Raw genomic sequence first — 16,709 nt, 5'->3', positions numbered from 1 at the left:
AAATGAATAGTAAAGATATAAAGAAAAACAAATGTGAACAAACAGAACATAAAACAGTTTCTATTAATTTTTATTGTGAATTCTCGGCCATGTTTCTTTGATAAAGCAAAAAAAAGAGCCATAAAAGGATCAGAAACAGAGGCATATATAGCAGTTATGACACTGGTCCCTGGGTCAGTGCGCAGGGTCTCACTTGTGTAGAAGGCCAGCCAGTGTGGACCGGGATAACCCCTGCCGGTCCAAAGGAGGGAGGGGTGGCGGAGCTGTAGCTTTTCCTGTGGAAGCTCAGTGCCACAAGGTAGAGACAAGCGGCTGTCTCACCTGTCCAACGTTCACACTAGGCTTCACTCGCATTACCGGGGATTGCAGAGGGAGAAAGCTGTATGAATGCCCCAAAGTGCTGCAGTATGCTTCAGGCAGAGTAGATCACTAGATAAGGGCTGCAGGGTGTGCTAGAACTCGAGTAATGGGCTCAATATAAGACTTGAAGCTGGAGCTCAAAGAAAAACACTTCCAGTCATCATGCTTCTCAGGCCCCGCCCCCCACTACCATGTTTTAGTCACACTGACTTGACACAGTGTCCTTTATTTGTGTATATCATCAGTGTGTGTGAATGTAGGTTGATTGTGTGTAGTATAATTGTGTATTTTCAGGTCTCCCCTTTTCCCTTCTCCTGTATCTCTCCTGTTTCTCAAGTCAATTTCTCACCCCTTTCAGTTCTGTCTACTCTGTCTCTCCCCACTTGTCTCACACCACAGCTCTCCAATTTTGTGTCTTCTTCTCCATTTCTCCCTACTTGTAAAAAAACAAACAAGCGTTACAACAGGGTCCGGAGAAAAACTTGCGTAACTTGTACAATTACAATCAAACAAGACTTATAAGGCTTATTCTAGACCTAATAAGTTATCTTTATGTGGCAAGGAAGAGGCTCTAAATGGAGTCTAGCACTAAAAATAAAACATGTTTGGCAAAAAAGAGAGGACCCATTGCCTTATCAGGGAGAGGGTTCAGAGAATTTGTTATCAAAATATAGAGTTTAAATCAAATCATATGTATCTAATAACATTCCTGAGATCTAGGTAAGGACATAATTTCATAAATAATGGTGTACTCAAGTATGAATATAATCCAGAGCCATGTTAAATCAGCTCACAATACGTATTAACCTAAATCTCCAGGTCAAAAATAGTTAACAAATTAACATAGAGAAAGCCTCTCTCTCTATTAATCTAACTGGATAGGTAAAGGAGTCTACCTCTTTTCCACTTTTGTGTTTTCTATTATCACTTTCCACATATAACTCTCAGATCTCTGTGGCCTCTTATGTCTGTCTTATTTTGTATATTTTTCCATAGTCCTCTATGCCCTTGTAAGCATTTCCACCCCCCCTATCACCCTCTCTTACCCCTTTTGTGTTTTTCACTCCCTCCCCTTGCCCTTTTTTTTTTTTGTATATTTCAACATCTACTCGCTCCCTTTTCCTGTGCCACTCTGCATCCCCACATGAGCAGACAAGCAAAGAAGATTAGCATGTCCCTCTGCCCAATTGTGCAATTCTGAGTGTGCGGCATTTGATGTGACTAGAATCATTTTAATGCCAGAGAGCTAGTACAACTTTAATTGCCCATTTCTGTGACACTAAACCAAGCATGTATGTGGCTGCTTTGTGCTGTGGCTGCAACCAGCCGCAAGACAGGAATTATATGTCCTGTCTGATTCTTGTCCAGCCACTCCTCCTTCCCTCCTGCTTGCAGTGCCAGAGAAGAATCTGGCCTGCTTGAGAAGAGAAGACCAGGGCTGGAACTGGAGGACAGGTGGCTCATCTTAACGTAGGAGAAGAGGGGCTTGGAGGACCTTCCTGTGTGGTTTGTTAAATTGGGGAAGGGGGGCAGTGTATTAATTTGAGAGAGGGAGGGGGCAGTGTATTCATTTGAGAAAGAGGGTCAGTGTATTAATTTGGGGGAGGGAGGGAGCCAGTGTATTTAATTAAGGGAGGGAGTGGGGCAGTGTGGTGGGAGGGGGAGGCAGTGAATTAGAGTGATGGGAGGGAGTGTGTTAAATTAGGGGGAGGGCAATGTATTAATTTGGCAGGGGGAGGGGGGGAGTGTATTAGAGTAGTGGGAGGGGGCTGTGTGTTAAATTGTGGGAGGGCTGTGTATTCATTTGGGGGAGGGAGGGTGGCAGTGCATTAAAGTGGCGGAAGGGGACTGTGTGTTAAATTGGGGGGATGGCAGTGTATTTATTTGGGGAGGGGGTAGTGTATTAGAATGGAGGGAGGGAGGGAGTGCAGTGTATTGGATTTGGGGTCAATGTATTGGATTTGTGGGCAGTGTATTAGAATGGGGAGAAGGAACAGTGTATTTAGACTGGGTCTGCATGGAGGCGCTGAACGCTGCCCATGGAGATGCTGGTTGGCCACGAAAAACTTTGTCACACATGCACAAATGCCTCCCAATGCTTTCCTATGGGAAAGCATAGCATTGGCTGAGAGCATCCAGTTTGATGATCTCAGCCAAAGTGAAGAACACACTCTTAGGACTTCAAAATCAGCAAGATAACTTGTTTTTTACAGCTGTGCAACAGCATACATTCACCATTTCAGTCCCATTACCAAACATTTCTTAACATCTCGAGGTAGTTGGACTGAAACATTAGTTATATGCAAATGCAGATCTCCTTAAAATAAATTTGCTCTTTTGTTTATTCTGAAGCCCTATGAGCGTGAGGACATCTAGTGTCTATTCAAGCATATCTTGAAATGGGTTGGGTTTCAGTGGAATATCAATACAGTCAATATGAAATACTAAAGAAAAGAAAAAGTTACCTGCGCTTTTGACATTGGCAGGCGGGCATTCCCTCCAATGGCCATTGGAGCAACTAAATGACCTCCATTTGTCTAAATATACATAGGGATTAAGGAGAGCGCGCAGGTAACTTTTTCTTTTCTTTGGTTTTTACTAAATATTGGGGCTGATGTGTACTGTAGTCATTGCTGCCGGCCCAGTAGTGATGGGAGTGAGCGCAGGACTTATCTTTTTGTATTTGTATTTACTTTGTATCACACAGCCTTGTTACAATGCTGCCGCCCATCCCATGCGTTCCCTATTAAGGGTTAATAAGTATATAGGGGTGTATATAAAAAAAATACCCCTCTGTCTCATTAGAGATATCTTTGCAGAAGTTTAAGGAAGCAGGCTGAAGGGTCAGTGTTAGGACCCACTTTAGGGGCGGTCTGCCTTGATGTTGGCAGGTGGGCATTCGCTCCAGTGGCCATTGGAGCAACTAAATGACCTCCATTTGTCTAAATATACATAGGGATTAAGGAGAGAGCGCAGGTAACTTTTTCTTTGATTTGGTTTTTACTATATATTGGGGTGGATGTGTACTGTAGTCATTGCTGCTGGCCCAGTAGTGATGGGAGTGAGCGCAGGACTTATCTTTTTGTATTAATATGAAATACTAGTTTTACAGGGGTGAGGATGACAGTGCCGCTTTAATATGTAAATATGTATGGGAATGAATTAAAAAAGATGCAATACATTTATTAGCTACTAAAAGATGGACATGTCTCTTGCACATGCAGAGAGGACTGGCCAGAAAAAAATGGCAGTGCCTACAAAGGATAGGGTCAGTTAAGTAAATCTCACCTTTCCCTGCCCACCCTTCCCACGACCACCAGAACACCAGTAGCAATGTCATTGTCAGGGGTATTTACAAGTTATGCAAATTCCACTGATGGTGACAGTGCCTCTTTAAGTATAATAATTATATCTTATGTACATTTCATCAAAGTATTCAAGTTAAGACATTTTGCCTGTATGTCCAAAATTAATTCAGCAAACAAGAAAATATAAAAACAATCAATTTATATACAGTGTAAACTCTTGGCCAGAGTAGAGATACCGAAATTCACCATTTCCGCTAAGAGAGCCTTTGTCAAGGATCACACCTGCTTTCTTGTTTGCCTAAATGTCCCCAATTCATTAAGCAAAATGCCTTAATCTGAATACTTTGATGAAATGTATTTTAGGTATAATTATTATTCTTAATATGTGAATTAATTAAAGTTCTTTTTTTTTTTTACTTATTTGGTGTGAATTAGTGGCTTGTAGTCTGTAGTTTATATTGTTGACCATTAGGGGAAGTGGTACACCCAATCTTTTGCACCCATTAACTATTTTTGTTGTGTGCTCCTACATCTATTAATTATAATACGTTAAGTGACCAAGGTTTTTTTAATATATCTTCTATATCTTCTGTTGTGTGATGTTCTATTAATATAGGCGGGATGTCTGATTTTATATAAAAGGCAGATCTTTTTTGAAACATCATTGACTAATAACCATCACTGAATTTGGGATGCTAAGAAGTCATTCTGTAGGCAAAAATAATTGAATACAGTCAGGATTTGTGTAAATATGCATTTTAACTGACCTAAAACAATCAAGGTATTAACAAAGAACAATCATATTCTTTAGTTCCTGTTACAAAGGAAAGAGAAATGTTTTCTATAACAAATTTTATTTTTCAAATAAAATAATATATTTTGACTTTTGATATATATTTGATGGTATCTCATAATACACCATCTCATAATGCAATATTTCTAACACCTCCTAAATCCACTAGCTGCAGGAAAGAATGCACATCGAGCAACATTTAAGAGAAACAAATACTCCCGAAATAATTGGGAAATAATGTACGATACGTACTCATGGGTAACCTAATATAAGATGGTACGTCAAATACTAACAGAAAGCAGAGAATAATAAAAACGTATATGTGAAACCAATAATGCACAGCAGTTTTAAGTGCAAAATCAGCAGGAAAGGTAAACTTGGAAAGGGGCTCAATATCTTTTTGAGACAGTTTCGCTCTGAACTTCTTTAACCTGAGCTCAACCGCAGAAGCTTTTATAGAAGGCCTTTTGGGAATGGTCTTATTGAAAGGAAATGAAAAGCAGTTCATTTATAGACATCTGCAATTTGTTTCGTTCCGAATGTACATTTGGACAGATTTCGTGCAATTCGGACATGTGGATGCTTACGAATTTTTGAAGTTTGAATTGACAAATTTCCGAAGTGCCGAGATTCCGAAGTGCCGATCTGAACCAAATTGCTGACGTTCCGAATTGCGGACGTTCAGAATTGCTGAAGTTCCGAAGTGCTTCGGAGTTCTGAAAAGTGGCAAAACAAGTGATTAGGGTTAGGTGTTAGGGGTAAGGGGTTGGGGTTAGAGTTTAGAGGTTAGGGTTAGGGTCTGAATTGCCGAAGATTTGAAATTCCCAAGGCCCTCCGAATTGTCGAAGTGCCGAACTCAACCGAATGACATTGGTCCGAATTGCTGAAGCAGACAAATTGCTTTACTTACCCGAATTCCGAACCGAACTGAACTAAATTTTTTTTGCCCATGCACATCCTTAGTAATTTAAAACATTTGATGTTTGGTGGAAACTGCTATATAAACACACACATAAATTAACACATGTATTTCTTTCTTTCTTTCTTTATTTATCTATCTATCATACCTACTCTATCTGATATATATCATTGGATAGTCAATACAATGTTAAACAAAGATCTGCACACCAGTCAAGTCATAATATTTTCTTTTCACACAGAAATCACAAATTTGCAGTGATGTTACTACTGCAAAGGATTCTGGGTGGGCATATGCAAATTAGTTCAACAAAGAATCAAATTTTTGCCTCATTCTATTTTAAAGGACCACTATAGTGCCAGGAAAACATACTCGTTTTCCTGGCACTATAGTGCCCTGAGGGTGCCCCCACCCTCAGGGACCCTCTCCCGCCGGGTTCTGGGGAGAGGAAAGGGGTTAAAACTTACCTTTCTCCAGCACCGGGCGGGGAGCTCTTCTCCTCCGATCCTCCTCCTCTCCTCCAATTCGGCTGAATGCGCACGCGCGGCAAGAGCTGCGCGCGCATTCAGCCGGTCTCACAGGAAAGCATTATCAATGCTTTCTTATGGACGCTTGTGTGCCCTCACTGTGATTTTCACAGTGAGAATCACGCAAGCGCCTCTAGCGGCTGCCAATGAGACAGCCACTAGAGGCTTTGAGGACTGGATTAACCCATTTATAAACATAGCAGTTTCTCTGAAACTGCTATGTTTATTAAAAAAAATGGTTCAACCCTAGCTGGACCTGGCACCCAGACCACTTCATTAAGCTGAAGTGGTCTGGGTGCCAAGAGTGGTCCTTTAAACATGGATAGAATGTATGAATATAATGATGTGTTATAGTAGGTACAGTTTAATCATGTGTGGTTTTTTTTGGGTTTTTTTTAAAGTGCAATAGCAATTTACGTTTTTATCAGTCTTTGTAATGCTAAAAATTAACTGGCACAGCTTATTCAAACTCCCTCTCTGACTGTTGGAATGTCATGATCCAAACATCCTGTTATTTTATATTTGCTGACATTAAATGAGAGGAATAGATTCCTGGCAGAGAAATGCTTTCCTCTACAGGCTGGTAATTATTTCCAGAGTGGAACTGAAGGTGAGCGAGGCTTTATGGACTAAATTTTGTTTTGCAAAATAAATAAAGATATAACGTGCTTACACAATTTTGGAAGTGAAGGGATTAACATACAAAAGACTAGAGATGTTACGAACATAACATTTTCCGTTCGCAAACGGCGAACGCGAATTTATGCAAATATTTGCGAACGGGCGAACCGGGCGAACCGCCATAGACTTTAATAGGCAGGCAAATTTTAAAACCCACAGGGACTCTTTCTGGCCACAATAGTGATGGAAAAGTTGTTTCAAGGGGACACCTGGACTGTGGCATGCCGGAGGGGGATCCATGGCAAAACTACCATGGAAAATTACATAGTTGATGCAGAGTCTGGTTTTAATCCATAAAGGGCATAAATCACCTAACATTCCTAAATTGTTTGGAATAACGTGCTTTAAAACTCACACGTGTGAAGGAAACTGACTGCTATTATTTCACAGTCAAATTTCTATTTTTTTTTTATGTACACTACTGTTACACCAGATATGAGTTGCACTGGTGTGACACTGTATCCTGGCAGGCCCTGAAACGCACACGTGTGAAGGAAACTGACTGCTATTATATTACAGTCAAAAAGGTTTTTGTTTTTTTAAATGCAAGCTATTGTGACACCAGATATGAGTGGTGGCACTGGGCAAGTGGGCACAGTAGACGCTGTGAGCCTGACACAAACACTGGCAGGCAGGCAACTGCAATTAGATTACACAGGAAAAAAAAAAGCAGACTGATGTTCTAGCCCTAAAAAGGTCTTTTTTGGGGTGCTGTCCTTACAGCAGAGATCAGATGAGTCCTTCAGGACTGTAGTGGACACTGAATACACTAGCATAGCTATCGATTTCCCTATTAAATCAGCAGCAGCACACTGTCCCTCCTCTCACTAAGAATGCAGCTTCAGAATTAATCTAAAATGGATGCTGTCCAGGAGGTGGGAGGGTCTGGGAGGGAGGGTCTGCTGCTGATTGGATGGAATGTGTCTGCTGAATGTGAGGTACAGGGTCAAAGTTTACTCAATGATGACGAATAGGGGGCAGACCGAACATCGCATATGTTCGCCCGCCGTGGCGAACGCGAACAAGCTATGTTCGCCAGGAACTATTCGCCAGCAAACTATTCGGGACATCTCTACAAAAGACTAATAATGTTTTAAGCCAGAACAGCCAAGCAAAATATAGTGGAATTTCAATTTCACCATTTTGTCCTGAAGTTTTAAATTAAATTTGAATTCACTTTGAATTTCTGACAATTTGCACTGATCTGTATTCAGAACATGTGTTGCTTTTTGTAAATAAAGTGATTCAAGATATCAACTGTTTATTATAGTATTTGAGGGCAGTAGCTTCAATATGACACATTTATCAAATAATATGTTGGATAACAGCAAATGTATTTAATCTTGAAACTATTGCGTAGAGAGGGCTATGTGGCCTAGGGATATCACTTGGGAATACATCCAGCAATTCAACTTTAGATGCAAGAGGGAAGTGAACGTGCTATATGTGTCAAAACCTTGGGGGAAAAAAAGGTATAAAAATATATAATTCAACTGTAAAAATAGGTAAATGTTTTTTACATATCTCCTTACCTTTTACTTGTTTATGCCTTCCATTGTTTTTCTATTTTATGTCATCCTCAAACCTAATTAATCTTTCAATATATAACATTACCTGTGTGTTAGTGTTTCAGAATGTAAACAAGCAAATGTATATTCACCTGCAAACTCTCGAATGTGTAATTTGACTTCATTTGTTAACAGTATAAAGAAAATCTATTGCAGATTGAAGAGTAGAAGACATGTCACAGATTGACAGCATGCAGACATAAAAAAAAAAAAAAGACATCATTTTTGCCTCCTGGCAAAGTACCTGCTCCTTTCAACTGTGGAGTTTCTTCTATATTTAGCTGTCCCTCAGGACCCTGCCCCTTCCTATAAATCACCACAAGTGTCTTCAACTATTCTTTATAATAGTGTACTGGCTTAGAATGCTACGTCTGGCAATACATTTGTCACACGCTACCCTTGAGGAGTGCAATCAGCCCAATATCAAAGTAAGCCAGACAACTTTCTGTTAAAGTCATCACATTTACATCTCAAAGAAAATCCAGAAAGTTTTCATGGGTTTGACATATTTACCATTTGACAATGTCAAAAACAATGTACTTGCAGGTTGTTAAAAGGAGATATTTGGCTTAATACAGAGCCGTTCAAAGATCTTCAAATTAATATGAAATGAAAAGATGACAGACAGCTATGAAATTTTTTAAAAGTTAACACATTAAAAGTAGATATTTGCACCATGCATACATTGCCCTCGTATTATTATTTTTTTTATTATTATTAATTATTTAATGTGCCAACATATTTTGTAGCTCTCAACACATCTCATATGTTTATTTATATATGATCCCTCTCACCACCTTGAGTTTTGCATGTTTTCAGATTACATTTCAAGTTTATTAGGTTATTATTTTATTAGGTTATTTATTAGGTTATTATTTTTTGCACCTTTGTAAATATTTAAAGCTAAAGTAAAATGTGTTTTTCCTTCCCAAATCCAAAGTTAATCAATTTGCGCATTCCTTTTTCCTTTTTAGTTGCCAGTTACAGTTACAAAATAAGGAGCCGTGGTCACTTAAAAAACTGTTTGTAAAATGTTATCTAAAATAGCCAGTAATCTCCAGTTCAATGAAACTCGCTCAGGATTATTCCGTCAATTCCCTGGTCACTAATTGACCAGGAAATTGACAAATGAATTGTAAATTTAGTCCAATAGTCAGGTTAGGATTTTAAGCTGGTAATATTTCCAATTTGGCTATTTTGGCCTAAAATATCCAGTTCCCTGGACAATTTTCACAACAAATGTTATTATTACAAATTTAGTTTGTTTGCAACCTTAGCATAGTCTGTGCAGCTCACAGCAGACCAACATCTGCCTAAGCTCGGAACACAGAAAAAAACACTCATCCTACTGTGGAGATCATTTGTGAACAAGTGGCTAAGAAAGTAATTTTTATCAACATTTGTCCTGGAATTTGCGCTATATGTGGTTCTACCATAATCCTCCTCTTTTGTATTAAGTGCACCCACACGTATTATATATTTTATATATATATATATTTTTATATATATATATATATATATATATATATATAAACAAAATACCAAAGCCAGGCACTCCTCCGTGTTTATAATTTAGGTATTCTGAGCCTAGGTGCAATCCCGCGTTATATATATCAAAAGGTAGTAAAGGGAGCACACTAGGTCTTGAAAATTGTGCAAAAAGTATTTATTGCATTCAAAAGGAATACAACGCTGTGGTACAGCAAATCAACGTTTCGACCCTGCTGGGTCTTTATCAAGATCACAGTGCAAAACATAAAGTACTAACAATTTATACATAAACATATGTGGAACTTACCAATTAGGATGATCGGACAGCCTGTAGACTGAAACCCGGAAGTGAGGAACCACCACGTGATAGTGTGCGTATGACGTGTTACGTGTTACGTAGATAGCGTAGTTGCTAGGTGTTTACGTCAGAAGAGTGAAAATTGTGTTACATGTTACGTAAATGGCGTGGTCACCGAGTAACTACGTCCAAGAGTTAAAAACAAACGCCCGGACGGGGCAAATTGAAAATACAGAGGCTACCTCAGCCTGTCAGATTGTATACATAAAGCCCATAAGCCCCTTTCATGAAAATCCCTTAATGTGCATCAATGTGTGTATAAAGATAAAGTGCCGTGAATAAGTGAAAAAAGTACATAGAAAAACTTACAGTGCATAAACTGTGTACAAATCTACACATCAGAGGTTGAGAGCGGGGCTGGACCATATGGTAAACAATAAACTAGTAAGTATTATTGTGTTATCTACCCCTATGAGGTATATTGGCTTTCTACTAGCTGCCCCTGAAGGGGTATATCAGTAGATTTGTACACAGTTTATGCACTGTAAGTTTTTCTATGTACTTTTTTCACTTATTCACGGCACTTTATCTTTATACACACATTGATGCACATTAAGGGATTTTCATGAAAGGGGCTTATGGGCTTTATGTATACAATCTGACAGGCTGAGGTAGCCTCTGTATTTTCAATTTGCCCCGTCCGGGCGTTTGTTTTTAACTCTTGGACGTAGTTACTCGGTGACCACGCCATTTACGTAACATGTAACACAATTTTCACTCTTCTGACGTAAACACCTAGCAACTACGCTATCTACGTAACACGTAACACGTCATACGCACACTATCACGTGGTGGTTCCTCACTTCCGGGTTTCAGTCTACAGGCTGTCCGATCATCCTAATTGGTAAGTTCCACATATGTTTATGTATAAATTGTTAGTACTTTATGTTTTGCACTGTGATCTTGATAAAGACCCAGCAGGGTCGAAACGTTGATTTGCTGTACCACAGCGTTGTATTCCTTTTGAATGCAATAAATACTTTTTGCACAATTTTCAAGACCTAGTGTGCTCCCTTTACTACCTTTTGATATATATATATATATATATATATATATATATAATTATATATATATAGTTACAAAGGAAGGTTAATTTTTTTTGAATCTCTATAGTTTGGAAAAATGGCGGCTCAGAGGGGATATGATAAAATTTTACAAATATATTCGGGGCCAGTACAAAGCATTATCTGGAAATCTAATAGCTGCTTGATCCAAGGAGATATCTGACTGCTATTTTGGGGTCAAAAAGGAATTTTTTCCTAATTTGTTGCAAAATTGGAAGTGCTACAGACTGGGTTTTTTTTTTGCCTTCTTTTGGATCAACAGCAAAAACATATGTGAGGAAGGCTGAACTTGATGGATGCAAGTCTTTTTTCAGCGATGTAACTATGCAACTATGTAATGTGGGGGCAATAAGAGTAAACTGATGGTACTGTGATAACATTTAAGACCATATGTGGGCTATCTACTGTGTAAGGTGACAATGTGATTTTATACCCAGCAATATATAGCAGACAATTTGTCACAAATTGGACAAAGTAAAACTGAAAATGTTTTGATAATTGCTTGGCAGCTTGTAGTATACATAAGGAGAATATAGCATTTGTTTGGTAGTGTGTCACATAGAGGGGCCTGTACCATAGATTAGAAGTATAGCAAAACATCAATGTTCACATATTCTAAAAAAAAAATTTAATACTATTTATTTTACAATTATTTTATAAATTATTTTTGATTGAACATTAATCTGCATTTCAAAATACCCAAAATATACAATATATCCTGGTTATTTTTGCCAAATTGTAATAATTGTAATATTATTGTCATGATAATTCACTGTAATTTCTAACATAAAATTCCTGATTTTGTATACAAGAAAGATGTCCTTCACCAGCCAGTTGCTCTCTTCTACCTTTTATAGCTTAGAGATAAATAAATAAATAAAGATATATATATATATATATATATATATATATATATATAAATAAATAAATAAATATAAAATATATCTTAATTGAGTCAAAAGCATTCTGCTTTCAGGATAGTAATATTTGTTTCATGAAAACGTCCAAAATGTATCCATTTATAATGCATTATATTTAAGTAATGTTAAATTAACCTTATTTAACCTCGTTAAATGAACCCTTGCAAGTGCGTCATATTCACTCATTGCTTCAGGCACTCAGATGATTTATTAAAACAGTGACATTTATCAATAGTCAGGATCCAGGCAGTAAATGGAAAAATGAATTATTTGCACGTTGCATAAGGTATTGTTAGACATTAGCTTTAATTTAAGACTGTAACACATTACCATCACATTGTACAATAATTCTTTTTTTGTAATTTAGATTGTAGTATATTTATATCTTGGAATTAATATTTATGATTATGAAAAGGATTTTTCTATTGTCACAATTTTTTATTCACGTCATTTAAAAGCACAACAGATGTGTTTAACAAAAATTTAAAGCAGTTTACCAGCACCACATACGGTATAAGAATGGTTTAGGAATTGCTAATTTTTGGGTTATCTCATTGGAAAATCAGGAATATATTATTGAACATCATGGTAGGTTCTATATTTTTTCTTTTTTTATAATGAGTTATGAACGGCGAACGCGAACTTCCGCAAACGTTCGCAAACCGGCGAACTGGGCGAACCGCCATAGACTTCAATGGGCAGGCGAATTTTAAAACCCACAGGGACTCTTTCTGGCCACAATAGTGATGGAAAAGTTGTTTCAAGGGTACTAACACCTGGACTGTGGCATGCCGGAGGGGGATCCATGGCAAAACTCCCATGGAAAATTACACAGTTGATGCAGAGTCTGGTTTTAATCCATTAAGGGCATAAATCACCTAACATTCCTAAATCACAATGGATATGGATTGACACCTGACATATGACATATTGACACCTTGACATATGGATTGACACCTGTCCTCAGAGACCCTGATACACACTGACACAGAGCAGAATAGGGACTGTTCCCCCTACATTGGGTCACTTGGCAGATATGGATTGATACCTGTCCTCAGGGACCCTGATACACACTGACACAGAGCAGAATAGGGACTATTCCCCCTACATAGGGTCACTTGGCAGATATGGATTGACACCTGTCCTCAGGGATCCTGATACACACTGACACAGAGCAGAATAGGGACTGTTCTCCCTACATAGGGTCACTTGGCAGATATGGATTGACACCTGTCCTCAGAGACCCTGATACACACTGACACAGAGCAGAATAGGGACTGTTCCCCCTACATAGGGTCACTTGGCAGATATGGATTGACACCTGTCCTCAGGGATCCTGATACACACTGACACAGAGCAGAATAGGGACTGTTCTCCCTACATAGGGTCACTTGGCAGATATGGATTGACACCTGTCCTCAGGGACCCTGATACACACTGACACAGAGCAGAATAGGGACTGTTCCCCCTACATAGGGTCACTTGGCAGATATGGATTGACACCTGTCCTCAGGGACCCTGAAACACACTGGCACAGAGCAGAATAGGGAATGTTCCCCCTACATAGGGTCACTTGGCAGATATGGATTGAAACCTAACCTCAGGATCCCTGATACACACTGACACAGAGCAGAATAGGGACTGTTCCCCCTACATAGGGTCACTTGGCAGATATGGATTGATACCTGTCCTCAGGGACCCTGATACACACTGACACAGAGCAGAATAGGGAATGTTCCCCCTACATAGTGTCACTTGGCAGATATGGATTGACACCTGTCCTCAGGGACCCTGATACACACTGACACAGAGCAGAATAGGGACTGTTTCCCCTACATAGGGTCACTTGGCAGATATGGATTGACACCTGTCCTCAGGGACCCTGATACACACTGACACAGAGCAGAATAGGGACTGTTCCTCCTACATAGGGTCATTTGGCAGATATGGATTGACACCTGTCCTCAGGGACCCTGATACACACTGACACAGAGCAGAATAGGGACCGTTCCCCCTACATAGGGTTACTTGGTAGATATGGATTGACACCTGTCCTCAGAGACCCTGATACACATGGACACATAGCAGAATAGGGACTGTTCCCCTACATAGGGTCACTTGGCAGATATGGATTGACACCTGTCCTCAGGGACCCTGATACACACTGACACAGAGCAGAATAGGGACTGATCCCCCTACACAGGGTCACTTGGCAGATATGGATTGACACCTGTCCTCAGGGACCCTGATACACACTGACACAGAGCAGAATAGGGACAGTTCCTCCTACATAGGGTCACTTGGCAGATATGGATTGACACGTGTCCTCAGGGACCCTGATACACACTGACACAGATCAGAATAGGGACTGTTCCTCCAACATAGGGTCACTTGGCAGATATGGATTAACACCTGTCCTCAGGGACCCTGATACACACTGACACAGAGCAGAATAGGGACTGTTCCCCCTACATAGGGTCACTTGGCAGATATGGATTGACACCTGTCCTCAGGGACCCTGACACACACTGACACAGAGCAGAATAGGGACTTTTCCTCCTACATAGGGTCACTTGGCAGATATGGATTGACACCTGTCCTCAGGGACCCTGATACACACTGACACAGAGCAGAATAGGGACTGTTCCCCCTACATAGGGTCAATTTGCAGATATGGATTGACACCTGTCCTCAGGGACCCTGATACACACTGACACAGAGCAGAATAGGGACTGTTCCCCCTACATAGGGTCACTTGGCAGATATGGATTGACACCTGTCCTCAGGGACCCTGATAAACACTGACACAGAGCAGAATAGGGACTGTTCCTCCTATATAGGGTCACCATTTTTAGCCCAAGGCAGCTCATCTCATCAGGCCTTTTTTAGTCGAATGTATCGCCCACTGTCAGTCCCTTCAGGATCCATCCCTCATTCATCTTAATAAAGGTGAGGTAATCTAGACTTTTTTGACCTAGGCGACTTCTCTTCTCAGTGACAATACCTCCTGCTGCACTGAAGGTCCTTTCTGACAGGACACTTGAAGCGGGGCAGCCCAGAAGTTCTATCGCAAATTGGGATAGCTCAGGCCACAGGTCAAGCCTGCACACCCAGTAGTCAACGGGTTCATCGCTCCTCAGAGTGTCGATATCTGCAGTTAAGGTGAGGTAGTCTGCTACCTGTCGGTCGAGTCGTTCTCTGAGGGTGGATCCCGAAGGGCTGTGGCGATGCGTAGGACTTAAAAAGCTCCGCATGTCCTCCATCAACAGCACGTCTTTAAAGTGTCCTGTCCTTGCCGGCGTGGTCGTGGGAGGAGGAGGATTACTTTCACCTCTTCCCCTGTTAGATTCCCATTGTGCTGTGACATCACCCTTATACGCTGTGTAAAGCATACTTTTTAATTTATTTTGCAAATGCTGCATCCTTTCCGACTTGTTGTAATTTGGTAACATTTCAGCCACTTTCTGCTTATACCGGGGGTCTAGTAGCGTGGACACCCAGTACAGGTTGTTCTCCTTCAGCCTTTTTATGCGAGGGTCCCTCAACAGGCATGACAGCATGAAAGACCCCATTTGCACAAGGTTGGATGCCGAGCTACTCATTTCCCGTTCCTCCTCCTCAGTGATCTCAATGAAGGTATGTTCTTCCCCCCAGCCACGTACAACACCACGGGTACCAGATAGGTGACAACGAGCACCCTGGGATGCCTGTTGTGGTTGGTCTTCCTCCTCCTCCTCAAAGCCACATTCCTCCTCTGACTCCTCTTCCTCACAATCCTCTTCCAGCGTTGCCGCAGGTCCAGCAAGCGATGCTGATAAGGCTGTTTCTGGTGGTGATGGTGACCACAACTCTTCCTCTTCCTCTTCATGCTCATATACGGCCTGATCCAGCACTCTTCGCAGGGCACGCTCCAGGAAGAAAACAAATGGTATGATGTCGCTGATGGTGCCTTCGGTGCGACTGACTAGGTTTGTCACCTCCTCAAAAGGACGCATGAGCCTACAGGCATTGCGCATGAGCGTCCAGTAACGTGGAAAAAAAATCCCAGCTCATCAGAGGCTGTCCTAGCACCCCGGTCATACAAATATTCATTAACGGCTTTTTCTTGTTGGAGCAAGCGGTCGGACATCAGGAGTGTTGAATTCCAACGTGTCGGGCTGTCGCAAATCAAGCGCCTCACTGGCATGTTGTTTCGCCACTGAATATCTGCAAAGTGCGCCATGGCCATGTTGGAATGCCTGAAACGGACACACACCTTCCTGGCCTGCTTCAGGACGTCCTTTAAGCCTGTGTACTTATGCACAAAGCGTGGTACGCTCAGAATTCACACATGTGCCATGCACGGCACATGTGTCAACTTGGCCAACTTCAATGCCGCCAACAAATTTGTTCCATTGTCACAAACCACTTTGCCGATATCCAGTTGCAGTGGAGTCAGCCACTTTTCCCCCTGTGCGTTCAGGGCAGACAGGAGTGCTTGTCCGGTATGACTCTCTGCTTTCAAGCAAGTCAAACCCAAGACGGCGCGACACTGCCGTATCCGGGATGTGGAATAGTACCTGGGGAGCTGGGGGGGTACGGTTGATGTGGAGCAAGGCACAGCAGCAGAAGAGGACTCAGCCGAGGAGGTTAAGGAAGAGGATGGAGTAGGAGGAGTAGAGGAGGTGGCAGCAGGCCTGCCTGCAAGTCGTGGCGGTGTCACCAACTCCTCTGCAGTGCC

This window comes from Pelobates fuscus, chromosome 1 (assembly GCF_036172605.1).
Source record: "Pelobates fuscus isolate aPelFus1 chromosome 1, aPelFus1.pri, whole genome shotgun sequence".
Lineage (NCBI taxonomy): Eukaryota > Metazoa > Chordata > Amphibia > Anura > Pelobatidae > Pelobates > Pelobates fuscus.
This window is presented reverse-complemented; position numbering follows the sequence as displayed.